The sequence below is a fragment of the Glandiceps talaboti genome, chromosome 7 (assembly GCF_964340395.1).
Source record: "Glandiceps talaboti chromosome 7, keGlaTala1.1, whole genome shotgun sequence".
Taxonomy (NCBI): domain Eukaryota; kingdom Metazoa; phylum Hemichordata; class Enteropneusta; family Spengelidae; genus Glandiceps; species Glandiceps talaboti.
Window position 1 is genome coordinate 19,689,632 of NC_135555.1, and position 9,851 is coordinate 19,699,482.

A 9,851-nucleotide genomic window follows, 5' to 3' on the forward strand; every position below is an offset into this window, starting at 1 on the left:
TATGTACTGTGTGAACAGGGTCGAATATATGAATTAAAACCAGTGAGTAGAGATGATTAATAATAACGATCAAGTACTATTCAGTCAGTAAACCTGAAAGAGAGAGTCCCTAACTTGACAAATATATTACTAAAAAGATTAGTTCTTATTACGTTTGTAATGTCTGACGGTTCACTGTTAATCAAAGAAAGTATGAAGTTACATACATACATACATACATACATACATACATACATACATACATACATACATACACACACACATACACACATACACACATACACACATACATACATACATACATACATACATACATACATACATACATACAAGCAAGCATACAGACAGCCAAACAAACAGACACTCTAATATGTCAATATATATTCATATTCTACAAGTTTTGTAGGACAACTCAAGAGTTCATAGATAAAACATGTCATTCACTTTTAACGCTTTATTTGATGCATCTCATTTTCAGAATGTACAAAATGGCATTTCACAGAAAACGTCTGCAAAAGCTGTGGCAACTGCAAAAAGTGCCAGTGTAATACTAAGAATTCCCTCGCTTGTAGCTCGACCGACGGAAGCTGTTTTTGTAAAGCTGGATGGAAAGGTGTCAAATGTGAAGCTCGTAAGTTAGGCAAAAAATCGTTTATGTGCTATGTTTAAATTGAGATTTACCGAGGCCTGTATTGTGAGTTTAGACTGTCTCCTCCAAGTGATATGTGTGAACCAAAATTTCAAGTAAGAACTTTTTGTCAGTGTGCAATAACAGTTTTCCTGGAGCAAAGCAAACCTTTTCTTTCCTAACGAACGTTTCTTTTATTCTGGAAGAGCAAGTGTTTTTCTGCAATGATAAACCGGTATATTTTATATTCATGTTATATTGTTGCATTATATAGTTCAAATAGTGGCTTTTCACCTAAGCACGTATATCGACGGTCAACTACGATCCCCTCGTTAATGAGATATTCAAATGCAAATATGGACGTTAACCGTGAATGAACACGACCTAAACAATAATACAAACTCATTAGTCTATTGATATACATTATGTTAAAATGATATCAATAGCAATCCATACCTAGCCCTCTTCTGGACAATTTTATGCATGCTGAACATCACAATTTGTGCACATTCAGCATTTATCACTAAAAAGACGATATGCATAATTAAATTACACACCATTGCAGAAATGAGAGGGTGCAAAAATGTTTCAAAATGCTAGTTTTTGCATCCCGTAATGGGATGTTATGTTATGCTTGTGTGTGTGTGTGTGTGTGTGTGTGCGAGCGCGCGTGTGTCTATCTGTGGACACAATATCACAAAATCCTCCACATGCTACAAATCTTCCACATGCTAATCAGCAAAACTGATCTGTAGTAATTAGGCTATATCTCATTTAAGAATGCACAACCATAACCAAGCACACATGTCCTAATAGGGTAAGTGGCTTATTTGTTGGTTTTAATGTGTAATTTGCATAATCAACGATTTCAGTAATTAGGCCATTTCTAGAGAATGCATACATCAAATTCTGCAATGTTTGGTATATATATATCAACCATAGTAAGCACACATGTCCTATAAAGACTGCTAACCTGTTACCTTATCTGTCCACATGTTTATGTGAATGTGGAATGTTCAATATGACATGAAATTTGTGATTTAACCAATATTTGACTGTAAATGGACATTTGAAATACAAATATACACCATTTTCCGTCTTCCTTAACACATTATTTCTAATAATGTCTTAAGAATGCATACTGCAATTTCAATATAATTCATTCCATACATTAACAATAACAAATCGCACATGTTCTATAACATTTGTTGATGTAGTTAGGTGTAATGAAACATTTGCATAATTAATGATTTTTGGTAATTAGGATGTATCTTAATAGTGCAATCTTCAAATTTCGTATAATTTGGTACATATATCAACCATAATAATACGCACCTGTGAAGTTTATTGATACAGCTTTTATCTTTAATGAGTAATTAGAATAATTTTCGATATTCAATAATTAATCTGTATCATGCACTCTTCAAATTCCATATAATTTGGCACATATATTAACCATAAGAAGGCACTCTTGTCCAAAAAAGCTTGTTAGCGTAGTTTTTTAGTGTTGATGAAATATTTGCATAATTAGTGATTTTTCGGTAATTAGGCTTTATCTTAAGAAGGTAAACTGCAAAATTGGTACATATACCAACCATTAACAATGCGCACATACGGTTTATGTAGCTTTTACTTTTAATGAATAATTTGCATGATGTTCAGCCATTAGGCTATATCTGTGGATTACATGCATATAATTTATCACATACATCAATCATCAGAAAAAACACATATCCTCTAAAGTGTTGGTATAGTTTTTTATTTGTATGGATAATTTGCATAATTAATGATTTTCCATAATTAGGCACAAGTAATGATTTCGATATATCTTTATAATGCAAACTTTAAATTTCAGATACTTTAGAACATGGATGCATGCTAAGGACATACATGCGTAATTTAAAGCTTGGTTATGTATTAAACTTATAAGCTAAATGGTTAATTTGCATAATTAAGGATTTTTTAAAATAATTAGACAATATGTTAAAGTATGTAAACTTCATACTTCATACTTCATACAGTTTTGTATCATTAGTTTTCGAATTAAGTGGTACATACATGATGTATAATAGCTATAGTTCAGCGGTTTGAATTCCAACAATGTGTGTAGGCCCAAAAATTTTCGGTTTTGCCCTTAAACAAAGAACTGCTCTATATAAAGAGGATTATGGCTAATCTATGCAAATGCGGGAAATTCAAACTGCTATACAGAGCACTAGCTTCTGGGTCTTGTTTTCAGTATTTTTATTTCGGTACTCTGAGAAACACACAGGTCATGAATCATGTAGAAATTGTTGGTGAATATCGTAGGATGGAAACTTCATACACAAATTAGTTTAAATTGTTGATGCCGAGCATGGCGAATTCACTTGTACAGCCAATGCCGGTACCAGTGTTGTTGACTATACGGTGGTATCGACTACCCTCTTTCCAAAAATAACGTCCTTTTCGATTGTTTTAAGACCAGAATCAGATCACTTTCCTATGTCCTTTAGTATTTCTACTGGGGTGTTTAAGAGAGTTGTTAACAAGAACGAGTGCCATGACCTTGTTAAATTTATTTGGTCAAGGGAAAATGCTGTTTTATTTTCTAGATCTTTAGAGTCTGAAATTGACAAAAATGATTTAAATAATATAACTGATGACCCAAATGCAGATCCGGAAAATTTTGTAGCGAGTTTAAAAAATTCTTTTATTTATGCTGCCAAGCAGTCCGGCATGGCAAAGCGAATCCCACGAAATATGGATCAATTTAAGCAACCTCCCTGGTATGATATGGAATGTCAGAAGTTGAAGGAGAAGAAATATAGATTGCTAAGAACTTTTCGCAAAACAAACAACTTAGAGATGCTTCGTGAATTTAAGTCTGTAAAACAGAACTTCAAAAACACTTATCGTAATAAGAAACGTTTATATTACAGCAAAATGAGAGATACTCTTGTTTCTGACATTTCTGATACAAAGCATTTTTGGTCTACTCTGAAACGATTGATGCGTACTAGTTCTGTAGCGAATACTATTACTTCGGAAGATTGGTTTTCTTACTTTAGTAATCTTTTTTCTCCGAATTCTTCAAATGATTGTGACTTTGCCTTGTCAGATGAATTGCACGATCTTTTAGACTCAGTTGACCATTGTTCCAATGATATTTCGTGGGACATATTAAATAGTCCCATTACAAGTGAAGAAATTTCAAGAACTATTCAGAGACTTAAGGCAGGAAAGTCTGCCGGTCCTGATGGCATATTGGGTGAATTTTTCAAATCATCAGAGCAGCTACTAGTCCCTTACCTTACAGTATTATTTAATAAATTATTTGACTCGGGTATATTTCCAAAGGATTGGGCAAAGGCTATAATAGTACCCCTCCATAAAAAGGGCGAGATAAATTCACCGGAAAATTATCGTGGCATTTCACTTCTAAGTATATTTAGCAAACTTTTCACTTCCATTTTAAATAATCGTCTCACTTTTTGGTCAGACGCACTTGGTAAGATTGATGAGGGTCAAGCCGGTTTCCGGCGTGGTTACTCCACCGTTGACAACATTTTCGTGTTGCAGTCCCTAGTTCAAAAATACATTACTGGGAAGCGTGGAAAATTCTATTGTGCATTTGTAGACTTTTCCAAGGCGTTTGACTCAATTGAAAGGAAAAGGTTGTGGTACATTCTTTTAAGAGGAGGTGTAAAAGGTAAAATGTTTAAGTTGTTACATGCCATGTATCAAGACGTTAAATCATGTGTTCGCACTCAGAAAAATTTAACTGATTATTTTGACTGTCCTTTAGGTGTGAGGCAAGGGTGTATGCTGAGTCCTTTTTTATTTTCATTTTTCATTAATGAATTGTCAAGGAAACTTAGTACATGTGGGAAACGTGGTATTCAACTTTTCCCGGATCTTGTTGAATTGTTTTGTCTTTTCTTTGCAGATGACGTGGCAATTTTCTCAGACACGGTGATTGGTTTACAAAATCTTCTAAATACTCTTAGTGACTATTGTAAGACTTGGAAACTGTCAGTTAATTTGAGTAAAACGAAAGTAGTTGTGTTTAAAGCAGGTGGTCGGCTCTCTAGGTCTGAGAAGTGGATCTTTAATGGGGAACCTCTAGAGGCTGTTTCTTATTATAAATATCTTGGTGTTATGTTTTCTTGTAGATTGAGTTGGTCAACTGCAACAAAAACCTTGGCCCAACAGGCCAGAAAAGTATTTTTTTCCATACTTAGAGCTACTCGTATAACTGGAATGCTATCGTTTGAAGCATTCTTTAAAATCTTCGATGCTATGATTTTACCTATACTTACTTATGGGTCAGAAATTTGGGGGTTTGAAACGTATAAAAGTCTTGAAAGGATTCAATACTTGGCATGTAGATCATTTTTAGGCGACTCCGAAAACGCACCAAACGTCTCAGTTCTTGGAGTGTGTGGCCGCTACCTAATATTTCTTTATACTGCAAAACGGTGTGTAAAGTACTGGGCAAAAATTATTAATATGCCAACAAATAGATACCCCGGGAAATGTTATAATATGTTATATCAAATAGAAGAATCTGGAGTTAGATCTAGGAAAACATGGGTTCGTGATGTAAAAAATCTTTTATTTGTGTGTAATTTACAGGATATTTGGAATTACCAAGCAGTAAATAATATAAATGATTTTGTCGACACCTTTACCGAAAGATTCAAGAGATTTTTATTTTCTGAATGGTATAGTGATGTTTGTACTCTTGAAAAGTAAAATTGGTATCGCAGATTTAAGTTTACTCTGGATCCTGCAAGATATGTATTTTCAGTTAGAACCACCGTTCATATGCAAATGCTTGCAAGACTTCGTTGCTCTTCGCACTATTTGCGAGTAGAAACAGATAGAAAACATGGTATTGAAAGATATATGAGGTTATGCCAGCTATGTGATTCAAATGAGGTAGAGGATGAATATCATTTTCTGTTAGTTTGTTCCTTTTTTAATGTTGTGAGAACTAAGTATTTACCAAGTTTTTACTTTGAACCTCCAACTACTGATAAATTCATCAATTTACTTTCATCAGATAATGTACATATTCTTCAACGCCTTGCTGTATTTACATTTCATGCTATGAAATTACGTAGAGAGATTTATGTAAATTTATCATAATTTCATTAATTTTGTAAGATTTCCACTAAAATTTTTTTGTAGTTAATACTGTCTTCAAAAATCAAGCAACTACATTTGTATTTTGGGCCGATGGCCTTGGATGTACAGAATAAAAGACCATACTACTAGTTTAAAATCAATCTGTTTGTTTCATAGTATGTAAAAACCTTTCAAAATGATACAAGGGCTCCTGCAAACAGCTGTTTGGATTGTGTGCCACTCAGGATTATTAAAATATGCGACATTTGCATGTAGTGAACAACCCAGCTAGGGAATGTTTATATTTGGTGATTACTTGCCAGTGAGTCCACCCCCAAAACATAGTCAGTCATATGCAAAATAGGGTGCCAGGCACAGGCAGTCATGCCTTTAAGGGAGGCATTCAGTTTAAATCTGGTATCCAATCCCTTTGTGTCCATTGAACTCCTTGGAAAGTGTGGTAAATCAATTATTCGTTAAATTCATTTGGGCGTGGCATTTATCCATTTTAGCTTTGATCAATTGGTATATTTTGCACCCTCTGTAGACAGATGTGGGAGAGGGATATCTTTCCATATCTATATAACCGCATCTCACTTAGGCGACACTAGAAATTTAATGAAGTTTTCGTTATTAACATATTGCCATGGATTGCTTACATCGATCACTTGATGTGGCCACTTTTAAATCCATACAAAGTAGTCACACCATTGTTAAACAGTGGCGAGCAATTTTTTTTCCGATCAGTAGCGATAGCGGGAGAGGAGTAAACGAGGAAAAATTGTAATGGAATAAATTATATTTTACGTGCATTATGTATAATAGCTATAGCTCAGAATTTTGCATTCTAACACTGTGACCTTGACCTGTGACCTGCCCTCAAACTATTTTGCATGGCTCAATGTATGTCTATATGTGGAAGACTTGTGAGGACAACGAGTGCGACTAGGAAAGTGTTACACTTACAAACTGTGACAACTGCGACTTAATTGTTATATTTTACGTTAGGATTTTTTAGGGGCGCCTTGAAGATACAGCCCATTAGCAATCTGTTAGGTAGCATTTCCTGCGAATACGGCTAATGGTTCCCATTTAAAAAAAAAACAACACATGTATACTGGTAAGATTAATTACTTGACAGCGTTTGCATTGTCCCAACATTTGAAGCTAGGTCACGTCAAAGATCACTTCGCGGCGAACAGTACGATAAATAGTTCACCGAGTTATAATAAAGACAGCTTTTCGAGGCTTCAAAAAACATTTATATCACCAAAAAAATAAATGAGTCAATTGATCAATATCACACAAAATAAGTAATATTGCTCGACAAGAATTGAACATTCAATCCATCGATGAATCAATTACATGCTTGCCGACCCCTGTACATGTGGTGTTACGAGAGAACGTTCGATTCTAATGATGTCGCAGGTGGCAGTTTGCAACTCGCAGGTCGCTGCTTTGCAACTCGTAGGTCGCAGGTGCAGTTTTGCAAGTCGTAGGTTGCACGTGGAAGTTTTACTACTCTCAGGTCGCAGGTGGCTCCAGTTTTGCAACTCGCAGGTTTCAGGTTGTTTTCCTCACTGGTAAAATAATCGATCGTACCAAATGCTAATGTGTAGTTATGTTTCTAAATAATGTGCCCACTTATAAATGGTGAATTTCATGAAGTGTTTTGCAGAAATGAATCAAAACTAATTTGCACTAATTAATCCTGCAAAAAAACTCAAGTTCATTGATGAAGTGTGAATTCATAGCCGCCACCTTGGCTTTTCGCGAGTCACCTTACTCATCCGCCTTCCTTTTTCTCCGGTCGCCCGCGAAAAACTATGACAATTAGTCGTTCATGAACAAAATTTTTCTGAACGTCCCCGATCGTTTTGTCTTCAGAACGCGACTCCTGAACTTTCACCTCGTAAATTACCCTGGCAATTTACATTTTAGGATTAAACATCAGACTTTCACATAACGATAATGGATGACAGCATAGATATTAAGTTAGCCTCCGGAAGTTTAACTTTAGACATATTCGGCCATTCAAGAAGAGAATTATTGAAGGCTACTTCTCTAGTAAAGATGTTTTATTGCTATTCCAAGGGGTAATGAGAAATTGTCTACAATTACCCCTTTTTGTCTTATATAAACGCCATTTCAAGTTTACAAAACTAGGCTGGGACATTATTTATTGATGAAAATCATTACATTTCAAAGTGGTAAGTCATGATCATTCTTCCATCCTTGCATCATTTTAACTGATCAACCCTTTGAGTAGACCATGGACCCATACCTGTTCCTTTCTTTCTGTTTCTGATTCCAATTAAATGCAATCACGCGAGATTTTGCAGTCATGCAAAATTTCATCTTTTTTGACTGTGATATAAAAACACCAGAATAAATAAATAAATTTGAATTACGACTTTACCAGCCTAAGCATGACGTTTCAAATAACAGTAAGATTAAGGTAAGTGTATGTGACAAACGCACTGCTATTACATTGGGTTCTGCGAACGCGTGCGTTCAATATCATAACTCTGGCATGCACCGACAGATTTCATCCTAACCTTGCACAAAGATAACATACTATGTAAGACATACGCACGTCCCTTTGATATGTGGCTGAATCAAATATAGGTGAATGGCAGCCATATTTGTTGGTGTCATATGTAGCGACATCCAAGTGCCTAAATCAATATTACCAAATATGAGCCTTCTCTAAAGATATGGCGAGTCACTTTGAATGTCTCTTTAGGGTCAAATAGCCAAATTTCTCTCTACAGTAATTCAAGATGTTGAGTACACCCATTGAAGGCCTTGTTTAATGTCTATACCCATATAAACGCAGGATAGCTTTCTTTTATATACCTCGACCTTTAACGTTGACCTCCATATTCAATTTGAGCTTTTCTTCCAAAAACAACTCGAAAATTTACCTGACATTTTCGACTGCACACTTCAGTCTTTGTCAACAGATTGACTCGCTAGTCAGTACACGTTACCTTGCTGACACATGAGCCTAATAAGGGGTCATATTATAAGTGCCTGGAAATTTATATCGCCCTCCGTCTCTGTTCGTGATGGTTTAAGAGTCCGGATGTAAATAGCTTCTTACATTCCCCGTTGAAAATGTCTAGTTTCGGTGTCAAAAATCTTTACTTTGTCTGTGTTCGCTGAGTGACCCGGTGATTCGATGTGGGTGTGTTGGGGGACCTCTGATATGCTGGAAATAGGTCTTGTATGTTCCAAATATTTGGTTTTAAGTGATCTCTCTGTCTCCCCTATGTATGAATGTTGACATTGGTCTGGGCCTGGCAATGAATTTGGTACACTACTCCACATACATTTCCTTCTTGGCCTTGTGCTTTGGAGACACCAATAATTGCCACAAGGTTTTTGTTGGCTTAATGCAGGTATTAAGCTAAGATCTACGTACATATGATTGTATTTTTATCCAGCATGTCCATCTGGAAACTTTGGCGAACACTGCCAACAAAGCTGCATGTGTCATGGTGACCACACAGAGTCTTGTAATCATGTAGACGGGACATGTGACTGTAAAGATGGCTGGACTGGATTAAAATGTAATCAAGGTAAAATGCGCTGGAAGTTTCGTTATTCACCAGCTTGTTTTCAAAGAAATCGTCTGATGTAATGTATTTTCCCCATATAATTTAAACACAGTTTAGTTGCCATTTTGAAATGAGTAATGTGAGTAAATGAAAAAATAACCCAATTATAACCCTACGTTGATATTCAACTAGCAATCATAATATGTATCTAGTACTAAATCGTTGACATTCAGATTGGAGGTATCCCCTTCCTACTGAAGAAAGTTTTGACAAATTACAATATCTATGGAGTCATTTCCTGGCACCAGAATGAAAATATATATACTTATCATGTTGTTTTCCATTGTGACTCCCCCAGCACATTTCAAGTATAATTATTTTTGGTAATGCTTATGATCATGATTATTATTATTATTATTGGCAAATATAATTAACTTGTAGCTATCATTTGGTGCTATTATTACAGCTAACATCTCGGTACATACACATAATTATATCTTTATCCAGCATGTCCATCTGGAAACTATGGCGAACAATGCCAACAAAGC